We start from the raw sequence: 13,550 nt of genomic DNA, 5'->3' as shown, positions 1-13,550 counted from the left end.
TGGTGCCCTCGGTAGAGCAGGCTGCACATGTAGGGGTGTCAAGCGTGTTGAGTTGGAAGAGCCGTGTAGGCGTTCGAGCCACGCTTAACCGTAGACGGTGGATAACGGACGCCTCCCTCCTCGTGATGTTTGGGGGAGGGACGTATTGCATTTTTGGGTCGATGGAGTGCAGAAATGTATTGGGCGAGATGGCACGTTCTGTGCCACAGGTGACAGTTGACAGCTCTACAACTTCGATGTTCTGCATTCTGTGTACTAAAACATCTGGAAGCGAACAGTTTGCCTGACAGTTAAAACATTGATGTAGAACGTGGCGTAGAACTTGGTATAGAACTTCGCGTACGCCAGATCGCCCTTCTCCAGGTGAGGGAACGGAGGGACTTGTTGCAAGAACGGTGGCCGATGATCAGCGTCCGCGTCTCACTGGTGACAATTTGTGCACTGAGCTCGCTTACAAATTCCAGTGCACAGCTGTTGATGCATGCCACCTCGTTACAAAAGCATGTGGCTATCAAGTTGTCCGGTTGTTGCAGCCTCTCCTTGCTGCCCAGCGATGGCGACCAGCAACCTGTCTGACGCCCCCGCACGCTGTACAATCCACCACAAGGACTGTACCGCTGGCACTGTGCTCGTGAAGATAACTGCCGCCGCTGTCATGTGCAGCTTCATTCCCTTCTTTTTAGACTTTGTGTAGATATATGCGAGTGTCGAAGTTGTGGCGTTTGCGTAAATGAGTCGACAACAGCACTGTCAACTATACTGAGACACCCATCACTGTTCAGGTGATCAGATGCCGTCAAAACTGAGAATGAACGCCACGTAAGACCGCACTGCCGACTACATAACTTGGCTGGTCTTTACCGATCACACTGAACCAAAAATAGAGCTTTAGATGTGCCAGTGTCAAAGCACCGTGATATCGTAGAACAGTCCACAATAATTTTACAGGACAGTGCACTAATGATCTGCAGATCATTAGTGCACTGTTAGTGCACTTAGTGCACTGTATGGGGCTGACGATGGTGCAGCAGTAATTTTCCTGTTCACGAAATGATCCCGACGATTCCGAATACACAGAAGCACATGTGAGCTTGCCATGAATTTATTCATGAATTCATTGGGCCCGGCGTCGGGAACTTGGCGCCCCCATCGCCCGGCAGCAGCCGCAGTAGCCCCCTCCTGCACTCACGGGTGGGTCGCCGCAGGAGGGAGACCCCCACGTATAGCTGTGCGTGGCTTTCCCGTGTCTGGGGAAACGGGGATCCTGGCAGTTGAGTGGACTCGGAGGTTGGTTTGGACCCTTCGGGGCCCCTCCGGGAAAACAACACACTGCTTTGGCCCCTGCTTCCCATAGTCGGGTGGTCCTGGAAGGCCCGGCCAGGACTATTCAGCTAGTCGCCATCTACTTTTCACTACTTTTTCTTTCTGCACTCTCCTCTCTTCTTCTTTCTTATTTCACCTTCTTTGGCGGCAAGGGTCAACCGTGTGCAGTTCTTTCACCTCTTGCGAAGCTGCACTTGGGTATAGTGCGAACGTACCTGTTATCGCGTGGAGCGCGATCCCGTGGTTGGGTTCCGTGGTGGACGACAGGGCATTTGCACAGAACATTGTGTATTATTTTATGGCATCACGTAACCCCAAAAGAAACGATCGGGACCGAAAACGGTTCCGCACCGAAGGACGAGTAGTGGATTTTTTAGAAACACCTGCGGAAACGTGGTTTCCAAAGTTTTTGATAATTCATGCTGAAAATGACACTGGTACTTTAGGCAAGTTATCACCATTTGTGACAGCCAGAGTTATCGAACAAGCAATAGGGAAGTCGTATCAGGCCAGGAAACTTCGTACAGGGGATATCCAGATTGAGGTTCAAACCAAGCAGCAGAGTACAGCTTTAGAGTCACTGAAACAGATTGGCGATATACCTGTGACGGTAACGCCTCACAGAACACTAAACACAGTGAAGGGCGTGATCTCCCAAGACGAGCTGCTGGACTGTTCAGAGTCTGAGATTGAGGACGGTTTGACTGAAGAGGGTGTTGTTTCTGCAAAAAGAATAACCATGCGCAGAGAGGGCAAAGAGATTCCCACTAAACATGTAATCCTTTCCTTCAGGCGTCACACACTCCCATCGACCATAAAAGCCGGCTATCTCAACTGTCACGTTAGACCTTTCATTCCCAACCCGAAGCGCTGTTTCAAATGCCAGCGCTTTGGGCATAGCTCGCAGACTTGTCGGGGACAGTCGACATGCCCGAAATGCTCTGGAAAGGATCATATGTCAGAAACCTGTCAGAATGACTTCAAATGTGTGAACTGCCAGGGTGGGCACCCAGTATATTCCAGGTCCTGCCCTCGATGGCAAGACGAAAAACAAGTCCTCAAGATTAGAACGGAACAGAACATCTCATACAAAGCAGCTAAGGCCCAACTAGAGTTCCAGAAGAAAGGTTCTTTCTCTGAGGTGGTGCGCAGGGGAGTGGCGCCCCTCAGAGTATCCGTGGAGACCCAAACCGTTGGGCCTCCACTCCACGCTCCCCAACAAAAGGAGAAGGACATGGAAATGTCCCCTCCTCCAGTATCTGCTGCCAGCCAAGTGGCTGGTAGTACTAACGAGGTGGCGACAGCTTCCGTAGAGGCTGCTGGCAACCTCTCCATCTGGGAGGACAGCACTCAGTGCTCGCCTCTAAATGCAAGCCATAGTATGGACGTCGACGACGATGACTGCTCGTCGCAGAAGTCGTCGTCGAGTCTTCCTTCTTTTTCCCAGGCTATGGAGAAAAGGGAAAAGGGCAGAGGCAGGGGTACAAAACCCAAAGATCAGCAAAAGGTACCTGCACCTAGAGTACAGCCCCCTTAACCACAATACAAACATGCGAAGACAGTCAATGTCCGCACACATCCGAGGTACTGTTCAGTGTTATGCGCTTCTATTTCTTTTGCCCGTCCTTTTCCCTGCTATGGACCAGGTTATCTGGCAGTGGAATTGTCGAGGATTCTATTCCAATTTAGAAGATATTAAGGACATTCTAGACAAGAATAACACTATTTGTGCATGCCTACAAGAAACCTATCTGAGTGCACAAAACATGAATCCCCTCAGGCACTATAACATGTTTAGGAAAGACCGCATGAACAACGCACGAACAGCTGGCGGTGTGGCTGTGATCGTACCACGGTCACTTCCGGCTAAAGAAATATCTGTTGCAAGTGAGCTAGAAGCTGTTGCAGTCCAAATCTGTCTAAACAAACTTGTAACTGTCTGTTCTGTGTACCTCCCTCCTTCAGAAAGAATAGTACAAGCGGACATTGAGAAAGTATTAGAGCAACTCCCACCTCCTTTCATTGTCTTGGGAGACTTTAATGCACACAACTATCTTTGGGGGAGCTCTAAAGTCGATAGTCGGGGGAAAATGTTAGAGAGGATCTTACTTGCTCGACCCATATGTCTTCTTAACACAGGTTCACCAACATACCTCCATACAGCCACACAATCTTGCTCCGCCATTGACTTGTCCTTTTGCAGCCCATCGCTGTTCCCAGACATTGCGTGGGCAGCGATGACAAATCCGATGGGCAGTGATCACTTCCCAGTGAAGTTGACGTATGTTTCAAGTACAAGCACAATAACAACACGTCAGCCTCGCTGGAAGCTCCGAGAAGCCAACTGGAGTTTATTCAAAGAACAATCAGAGTTCACTCCAGTATCTTTTAATGGAATGTCGATCGACGACGCCAATAATTTTATTACCAATGTTATGTTGGAAGCTGCTGTTCAGAGTATCCCGCAGACCTCCTCCCGTCTACCAAGGCATCCAAAGCCGTGGTGGACAAAGGACTGTGAGGACACACGGAAGCAACAAAATCGCGCTTGGGGTGTCTTTCGTAGGTATCCCACAGCACAGAACCTCTTAACTTTCAAAAAGGCACGTGCTAAGGCAAGGTGGACACGGCGCCAGGCCAAACGGTCCTCCTGGCGCAATTTTGTCTCGTCTTTAACGCACAAGACCCCATCAAAGATAGTGTGGGACAGAATCAGAAAGATCAAAGGAGAGTACAGAAGTTTTTCTGTCCCTCTGCTTGAGGTAAATGGAATTCCATGCCAGAGCCTAAATGAACAAGCTGATGTATTGGGTCAGCACTTTCACAATATATCAAATTCCTCCCATTACACAGACAAATTCTTAAGTGTCAAGCGACGTGAAGAACAGCGAACTGTCACAACAACGGGAGATGAGAACTGTGCATATAACCAACCTTTCACTGCCCGTGAGCTCCTGCAGGCACTATCATCAGTAAATGTTAGTGCTCCGGGCCCAGATCGAATCACCTACTCCATGCTTGTCCATTTATCAGAAAAATCCAAAGAAGGTTTGCTCAAGTTTTTCAATGACGTCTGGGGTAGTGGGCAAATGCCGTCAGCATGGAAGGTCGCTACAGTAATTCCTCTCCTGAAACCAGGAAAGGACCCATCAAACCCTACAAGCTATAGGCCCATTGCTCTCACTAGTTGTATTGGAAAAACTTTTGAGAGAATGGTCAATAACAGGCTGGTGTATTACCTCGAAGTGAATAACTGCCTAGACAATAATCAATGCGGTTTTCGAGCTGCGCGTTCTACTACAGACCATCTTGTCCGCTTGGAAACCGCAATCAGAGAGGCATTTGTCAGGCGGAGTCACTGTGTCTCGGTATTTTTTGATCTAGAAAAAGCGTATGATACTGCATGGCGGTATGGTATCATACGAGATTTGCATTCCTTAGGCATAAGAGGCCGACTTTTACGTTGTGTCGTCAATTTTCTTCACGGGAGAACCTTCAGGGTACAGTTGGGTTCCACCCTGTCAAGGCCATTTGTTCAGGAAAACGGAGTACCTCAGGGTTCAGTTCTCAGTGTGACTCTTTTTATTGTGAAAATGAATTCAATAGCTACCGCAATTCCTCCTTCTGTGTCTTACTCGCTGTACGTCGACGATGTGCAAATCTCCTACTCCTCGACAAATTTGAATACATGTGAGAGGCAGCTCCAGCTAACGATAAACAGACTTGTCGGATGGGCTGACCAAAATGGATTTAAATTCTCCCCAGAAAAGACTGTGTGTGTCCTATTTTCCAGGAAAAGAGGACTACTTCCAAGCCCAACACTGTCCATCAATGGTCGGGACCTTGCAGTCCAGGACGAACACAAATTCCTGGGAATGGTCTTTGACAAAAAACTGACTTTCTTGCCACACATCAAAGAACTGAAGACAAAATGTATGAAATCGTTGGCTTTGATGAAAGTTATATCACACAAGACCTGGGGAGCAGACAGAGATATACTGCACAAAATATACATCTCAGTAATTAGGTCCAAGATGGACTACGGTTCTGTAGTATATGGTTCCGCTCGACCGTCTGTCCTTAAATTAATTGACCCTATACATCATCAAGGGCTACGGTTAGCTCTTGGAGCTTTCCGAACCTCACCAGTGGAGAGTTTGTACGTAGAGTGCAACGAATGGTCTTTGGAGAGACGTCGTTGCTACCTCAGTATTCTCTACGCCCTGAAAATTAAAAGCTATCATCAACACCCTGCATTGTCTTGTGTCCAGGGCACACAGTTTTGTCGACTTTTCATAAGTAGATCATCAGTTGTACGTCCGTTCAGCATGAGGGTATCACACTATCAAGAACTCTATGATTTCTCTTGTCGGGATTCCTGGATCTTAGAATCCGGACTGGAAGTTCCCCCGTGGCAGCCAAAACCTGGCTACAATTATTCCCTAACAAAGTATGACAAGAAGGCTACTTTGCCCCTGGTTTTTCAACAGGAGTTTGAGGAATTGAAACACTCCTTTGGGGATCACGTGGAAATATACACAGATGGATCACGAACCTCTAGCAGCGTTTCGTGTGCCATGGTCTCTGCAGCAGTGACAAGGTCGCATCGCCTAAATCCAGTCGCATCTATTTTTACGGCCGAAGTGTACGCAATTATCTTAGCCCTCAATTTTATCTTGCAAACTAGCATTAGATCTGCTGTAATCTACACAGATTCTCTGAGCTGTCTACACGCCCTGCACAGTCTGCAGAGAACCAAGAATCTGTTGGTTAAGAGAGCGCTTTCCTTGGTAAGTAGAGTCATAAATAGAGGTTACAGACTAACGTTTTGCTGGGTGCCCAGCCATATGGGTATCCCAGGAAACGAGCAGGCAGATCGAGCTGCTTCAGCAGCCCTTACCTTAGACATCAGTCCATTTGACATGCCCTTTCACGACTTCAGACGGGTGCTAAAATGCGCCATTAACGCAAAATGGCAAGAATTCTGGGATTCACAAACACAGAACAAACTTCACCTGATAAAGCCACACATCAGTCATCACACGCACACATTGGAACACCGCATCTGTGATGTCCTGTGGCACAGGCTCAGAATTGGACACACTTACCTATCACACGGCTTTCTACTTCGTGGGGAGGAGCCGCCACAGTGCACTCTCTGTGACGAGCCCATTTCTATTGTACATATTTTGATATCGTGTCCAAAACACGAACCTAATCGAAATCGTCACTTTACTGAGTGCTACAAGTACTTTTTACCTCTTCACCCAACTCTTCTGCTGGGTGATGAGCCTTTTGTTCCTTTCGAGAACATTTTGAGTTTCTTTAGAGATATAGGAATGCTTAGGAACTTGTAACTTTTAGCTAAATTTTTTGTATCCACTTCTATGTCTAGATTTGCTTCTCTCTCTTAATTCCATCATTTTTACTTTTACTTCTAAGTTGAGTCATTTACAACCATAGTTTTTGGCGCTCTATGGTCTCAGTCGCTTTTGCGCCAAAAACCTCCAATTATCATCATCATCAATTCATTGGGGCATCCGCAAGCCATACCACTGCGTTGCTTTCTCAATAGGCCAGCGACTGTTTTTCAAATCCATGTAAAGGTCGGCGCGATCAGCTACTGTACTGTTCTTTCTTGTTTCTCCACGGTTCCACAACGAGTGTTGGAAACATTTGGTGTGTTCGCGAGGTTCTGTTGAATGAAATTGTCGATCCATCTGCTATCACACGCACGAGTAACAGATAACAAGCGGACGCTGTTCTCAAGGTGATAAAGGCAAGCTAGAGGTCGAAGGTAAAAGAACAAAGCAAGAGGAAAAGAGTGCCTTGTAATCCTTTCCGCTGATATGGTGGATTAGTCGCCTAATGTAACATGTAACCGTCTGCCGCCGTAGTACCAGGAGCCTCCGCAGTGAACGCTAGGTAATCAATTAGATCCTCTTGTGCTCCATCTATCGGGCGGAACTGACGAAACGCGGAGGCTAAGGAGTACAGAGGGCCATAAAAAAAAAGTTCAGATTAAGACGTCTGATGAAATTATGTGTGTTTCAATTTACTGAATAGCACGAAAGGTTTTGATGTGTGCAACTTGTTTCCCAGAAAAAAACTCACATAAACATAGATCCGCGCGCTCACCCTTAACTCGCCACTACGGGTATAACAAGGAGAAGCATGATGGCACGTCGCCAATAACGTTACAGGGAGCACGCGTTATCGTTTGCTGGTCAGTGATGGGTCAGGGCCCTGTCCCTTTGCAGCCGTAAACCAGTTTTGCCAGTCCCCCAGGAGAATTCGGGATAGAAGGAGCGGCCGAATCATGACCGAGCCAGGAGCAATGCTTTTTGCTTGCAATGCAAGAGCTCCGAACAGCCGAGTAGCAGACGACAGCTAAGTAGCAGACAACATTTCTCTGAACCAATAAGCGAGCGCGGGCTCTGTAGCGTCAGCGCGAGGTCGCAGGCAGATCAGAGGCTGGTACTGCTCTCCACCACCGTTGCGCACGGTCGCTTTTTGCGGTGTGTCAAATTCAGTCTCTGCGATAATTATGACTCTGTGGTGTGGATTACTGCTCATGGTGAAAAAGGAGAAAAGAAAAAAAAAAACAGAAAAAATAAACACGCACACACATGGTAGAAGGTTTACACGTAAGGTGAGTCAGCCTACTTGTGTGGCGACGTGCTGCACGTGCCCCTGGGTAGGACTGCGGAAAATTTGAACCACCTGGGTTTCTTTTGACGTGCGCCGGCAATTTTCCACACACGGTGCTGGTGGATCTTACTGGCCTACTTAACAGTTTTATAGGAAGAGAACAGCGTGTTAAAAACGACTTCTGTGATACTTGAAAAGCTCACTTCGAAGGGCATTTGTATTGTCAACGGGCCACACTAACTCGTCTGGACACAGAGCTTTCTCCATAGAGAAGGTCTTGGGGACGTGGGACGCCAACCAGAGAGACGCCGCATTCATGGCTCTCGTAGGCTTCATCTCAAGTTGTTCTCTTGATGCTCAGTACTAGTACATCTGTACGTGACGCCCTGGTTCCTGTGTGGCGCGATCCTCTGACGGTCATGTGCCCGTGAAAACTGCGCCGTATAGCCTAGCCTAGTCATCTCTCTTTTTTTTGTTTTTGTTGTGTTTTGCTTTTCGTTTTGCTTTCTCGGAGTAGCAGAACTTGTCAGGTGACAAGTTCAACCTCTCCCGTATTATTTTTAATCCGTCCAACTCCAACTCTATACGTCCCGTGTGTTTTCCTTCTCTCCGGCATGTGCGGTAAACGGTCCATGACGAAAACCCGAGACTGGGGATCATGGATCTTAGCCACCAGCTCGCTTGCTTTTTAACCATTTTATCGGTAAACGGTGTTGCGACCGGCTAATACACGTGGCCTTGTCTTTGTATTCGGCGTCAACTGTGCACGAAAGAAGGCCAAGCGACCCGTTCCTAACCTTGGCCATCAGAGGTCCAAGGGCGTCTCACAAAACCCCGAGTACGAACAATTAGTCTAATCCCCTCGGTGGTGGGACAAAACCAGGCCACAGCCGTTGAGCCTCCTGTTGTTTCCCCGCTCAAGACGAACCCCTCTGGGCCAAGAATACTTCTTTGTCGCGCCAGGACGTCTTGCCTAGCTCTCCGGACAATGGACACCAATCGAAGAAGCACGTGATGTCTGGAAAGCCACGTCCCCCAAATTTTGTATAAAACCAGAGGTCCCGGACGGCCTCCTTGTCTGTTCTCCTCGAGACTTCGTCATGCAATAAACCTGTGTTGTTTCGTTAGACTGACCCCTGCCTGGCTACCTTCCGCTACGCTACCACATGGATCCACAAATGCAACAACTGGTTGGCAGCGCTGGGATGGATCTCACTAGGCCGTAACTCGTCGCATGGGTGAGTGTTCCGTTTTCCTTGCTTAGATTGTTGCCAGACTGTGAGGAGGCGGTAGGCGAAACCTGATAGCGTTGTTAGGAAGCCCTAAGTTGAACCAGCTTCACTCTAAAAGTCAGGGACAAGGGAAATCGGCACTCAGAAGGGAAACCATGGACCTAGCAAAGTTAAGGGTACCAGACTTGTTACTCCTATTGGCGGAACTTGGTGGCACTGCGGGGCAGGTAAAAAGAAAGCCTCAGATTATTGAGCTCATTCGGGGAATTGGAGCGGATAATGAGGAAATTAAGGAAACTTGGGAACTGATCCTGGAAAGAAAACAGGACGAGGAAGTTGCTGAGCGCGAGCGCCAAGAAAAAGAAAAATGGGAGCGCGAAGAGAGGCAACGCAACCGAGAGCACGAGGAGCGGCAGGCCAAAGAGCAGCGCGAGCACGAATTGGCTTTAAAGAAGCTAGAACTGGAAAAGCTTAAGCTAGAATCAGACAGTTCCGCGCGTGCCATAAGTAGAAGCGGCGACAGTGACAGACTAAAGATCAAAGACCTCCTACAACCGTATAAGATCGGAGAGGACATCGGTCTGTTTCTCGTTAACTTCGAACGAACCTGTGAAAAGGTGGGCTTTGACAGGGAAACTTGGCCACACAAACTCCTCACCTTGCTTCCATGCGAGGCGGCGGATGTTATAGCGAGACTGAGCAAAGAAGAGGCAGGAGACTATAACAAAGCAAAAGCCGCACTCTTGAAGAAATTTAGGCTTTCTACCGAAGCGTTTCGGCAGCGCTTTCGGACTTCAGAAAAGAAAGGAGATCAGTCATACCCGGAATTCGCCTACGGTCTTAAAGCTAACCTGCTAGAGTGGCTGAAAAGTGCGGAGGTATACGGTGACCACGACAAGGTTGTAGAATGCGTGGCATTAGAACGGTTTTACCGATGCCTTCCGGCGCAGGCCATGTTTTGGGTGCAAGACAGGATAACAAACGTAGACGTACAGAATACGTAACGCGTAGGAAGGCGCAAGGTGCCAGTATCTTTCCCCCTAAGGCAACAAAGGAGTCCGAAGCGGAACACTTAGACAACGGGAAAGTCGGTTATAAAAGGAAGTTTAATCCGAAACGTTCTGAAAAGGGCCGGGAGAACGAGAACGGGAAGGAAAACCGGTTAGAGGCTTCGGGGAAGACAGAAGGTCAAGCGCAATCGGGTAATGGCAAGCAAAGCCGAGATACAACTAGAGTGTTTGAATCTAGAAAACGGGACGTTTGTTACACGTGTAACAAACCGGGTCATTACTCGTCGAATTGCCCTAACCGAGTTGTATTTTCGTATGTGAGCGACACCGCAGAAAATGCAAAATTGCTCGAGCCCTACCTGCGGGACATGACGGTTAACGGCAAGGCATGCAAAGTACTGCGCGATTCAGCCGCAACAATGGATGTAGTACACCCATCATATGTTTCCGAAGGCAACTACACAGGCGAATGCGCGTGGATCAAGCAAGTTGTGGAGGAGCACAGCGTGTGTCTGCCATTGGCGAGAGTGACTATTGAAGGTCCGTTCGGAACTCTAGCGACAGAAGCGGCGGTATCTAGCAATCTACCGTTAGCATACCCATACTTGTTTTCAAACAAATCAGATCAGATGTTGAGGGTTCGTGGACAGAGTTTCTTAGAAGAGGTGGTACTAGCTCTGACGCGTTCCAAAGCATGCGAGCTCCCTTCTAAAATGGAGTATGACGCAAAGGCGGCCGCCCCCCAGATTTTTGTCGACTCAGGGCGTCGAAGGAGGTTCGGGCAATCTAAGTTCCGAAGGCACTGAAAAAGAACGCGATGAAGGGGGTCAGAATAGTACACCTGTGGAAAGCGCACAAGAGTCCGCGAGCGAAAACGTAGTCCAGGGTGATTTTTTGACGCCAGTTTCGCGAAATTTCGAAAACCTCGCAAAGGTAGACAGAGCGACATTCGCGGAAGAGCAGAAGGCCGACCCAACGCTGATCGATCTGAGCAACAGCATTACTGCAGGTGTAGCCAAGAAAAACATTACGTTTTATGTAAGGTCTGATCTGCTTTACAGACGCTACGTAGATCGAAAGGGCAAGACTTTTGAGCAGTTGGTTGTACCTCAAAAGTACCGCAATGATCTGCTTCATCTGGCACACTCAGGATCGTGGGCCGGGCACTTGGGCATCCGCAAAACGAAGCTCCGCCTCTTACAAGAGTATTACTGGCCGATGTGTTGGAAAGATGTAGAGTTGTTCGTGAGGTCATGTGACACATGTCAACGAATAGGGAAATCAGGCGACCGAAGAAGAGCTCCAATGCAGCTCGTCCCTATCATAACGGAGCCCTTCAAGCGACTCGTAATAGATATAGTGGGGCCACTACCTGCGTCGTCTTCCGGGAGCCGGTACATCTTAACAGCGCTGTGTCCCGCGACAAAGTTCCCAGAAGCGGTGCCACTCCCAGAGCTAAATTCCACAACAGTGGTAGATGCCCTACTTTCCATGTTCGCGCGTATTGGCTTCCCTAGTGAGATACAATGCGACAACGGAAGCGTCTTCACTAGTTGCCTAACAACCACATTCTTTGAAAAATGTGGGATAAAGCTCGTCCACAGCAGTATATACCATCCGCAATCAAACAGCGTGGAACGCGTCCATTCTGTATTAAAGCGCGTACTAAGGGCCTTGTGCTTTGAGAACCAACGTGATTGGGAAGCATGTATACCCGCGACCATGTTCGCACTCCGTTCCGCGCCCCACGAAACCACGGGTTTCAGTCCGGCAGAGTTGGTTTACGGTCGGAACTTGAGGTCCCCGTTGCAGTTACTGAGAGAGTCGTGGGAAGGTCAAGGTGAAGACCCTACGGTAGTGGAATATGTTCTCAGTTTATTGGATCGCCTTAGTCACGTTAGACAAGTTGTTGAAGAGAACATGAAGGCAGCACAAAAACGGGCTAAAGCGTATTATGACAAGTCAGCCCGGAAGCGGGTATTTGCCGTTGGCGACAAGGTAATGTTGCTAAGACCCTCGAAGCAAAATCGGTTAGATGTGCAGTGGGAAGGCCCAGCGAAGGTGGTCCAGAAAATTTCTGAAACAATCTACGTTGTCGAGTCAGGTAACCGCCGAAAGGCCGTGAAAGTGTACCACTGTAATCTAATGAAACCTTACCGAGAACGCGAGGCGATCGTAAACCTGGCTCTAAACGTTCCTGAGGAAGTGGCTCACGACATTCCATCTGTCGGGGGTAGTCGTCAGCTAACGGTCGAAGAGATCATGTCGTGCGCTCAGATAGGGGATGGGCTCAAACCGCAACAGATCACCGACGTTGAACAGATTGTGCGAGACTTCCAGAGCGTGTTTTCAGAAAACCCTGGCAAAACCTCGAATGTAGTTCATGACATTGAAGTTACGAGCGACCAGCCTCTTCGCTCAAAGCCGTATAGGATGTCGCCCCGTCAGAAAGATCTTATGCAAGAGGAAATCAGGCGGATGCTCGAACTCGGGGTCATTGAGCGCGGAGACAGTGATTACACTTCGCCAATGATACTTGTTGAGGTACCCGGAAAAGATCCCCGTCCCTGCATTGATTATCGTCGACTCAATGCAATAACGCGTGACGAGATCTATCCAATTCCAAACATCGAAGAGAGGGTGGAAACCGTGAGTAGGGCCAGATTTATTTCCACTCTAGATTTGGTAAGAGGGTACTGGCAGGTCCCCCTAACAGAGAAAGCGAAAAGGTATGCAGCCTTTGTTTCACCCTTCGGCACCTTTCGACCAACGGTGCTAGCATTTGGGCTGAAGAATGCCCCTTCCTGCTTCTCCAAGCTCATGGATAGCGTGCTGAACGGCCTCGACAGCTTCGCCCTACCATACTTGGATGATGTCGGTATATTTTCGAACAGCTGGGAAGAACACGTTGAACATCTGAGGGTGGTTCTGGGCCGCCTACAGCAAGCGGGGCTAACAGTGCGCTCAAAAAAGTGTCAGCTAGGGAGTGAAGCTATCGAAGCTAGCTAGTGAAGTGAACTATCTGTGTCACGTAGTGGGACAAGGTTCTCGTCGCCCCCTAGACGTTAAGATAGCCGCAGTCGTTGACTTTCCGCGGCCTAAGACTAAGACGGATGTGAGAGCGTTCCTGGGCCTGGCTGGCTATTACCAGCATTATATACCCAACTATTCCCAGATAGCCAGCCCACTTACAGATGCTTTAAGGAAAAATATCCCTGTAAAAGTTGAATGGGACGACGCGAAGGAACAAGCGTTCCAAGCCCTAAAAAGAGCACTGACAAGCAAGCCAGTGCTTGCCACACCCGACTATGGACGTCCCTTTACCGTACAATGC

Source organism: Ornithodoros turicata, chromosome 6 (genome assembly GCF_037126465.1).
Source record: "Ornithodoros turicata isolate Travis chromosome 6, ASM3712646v1, whole genome shotgun sequence".
In the NCBI taxonomy this organism is placed as follows: domain Eukaryota; kingdom Metazoa; phylum Arthropoda; class Arachnida; order Ixodida; family Argasidae; genus Ornithodoros; species Ornithodoros turicata.
The sequence above is the reverse complement of the archived record's forward strand: the minus strand, read 5'-3'. Positions refer to the sequence as shown.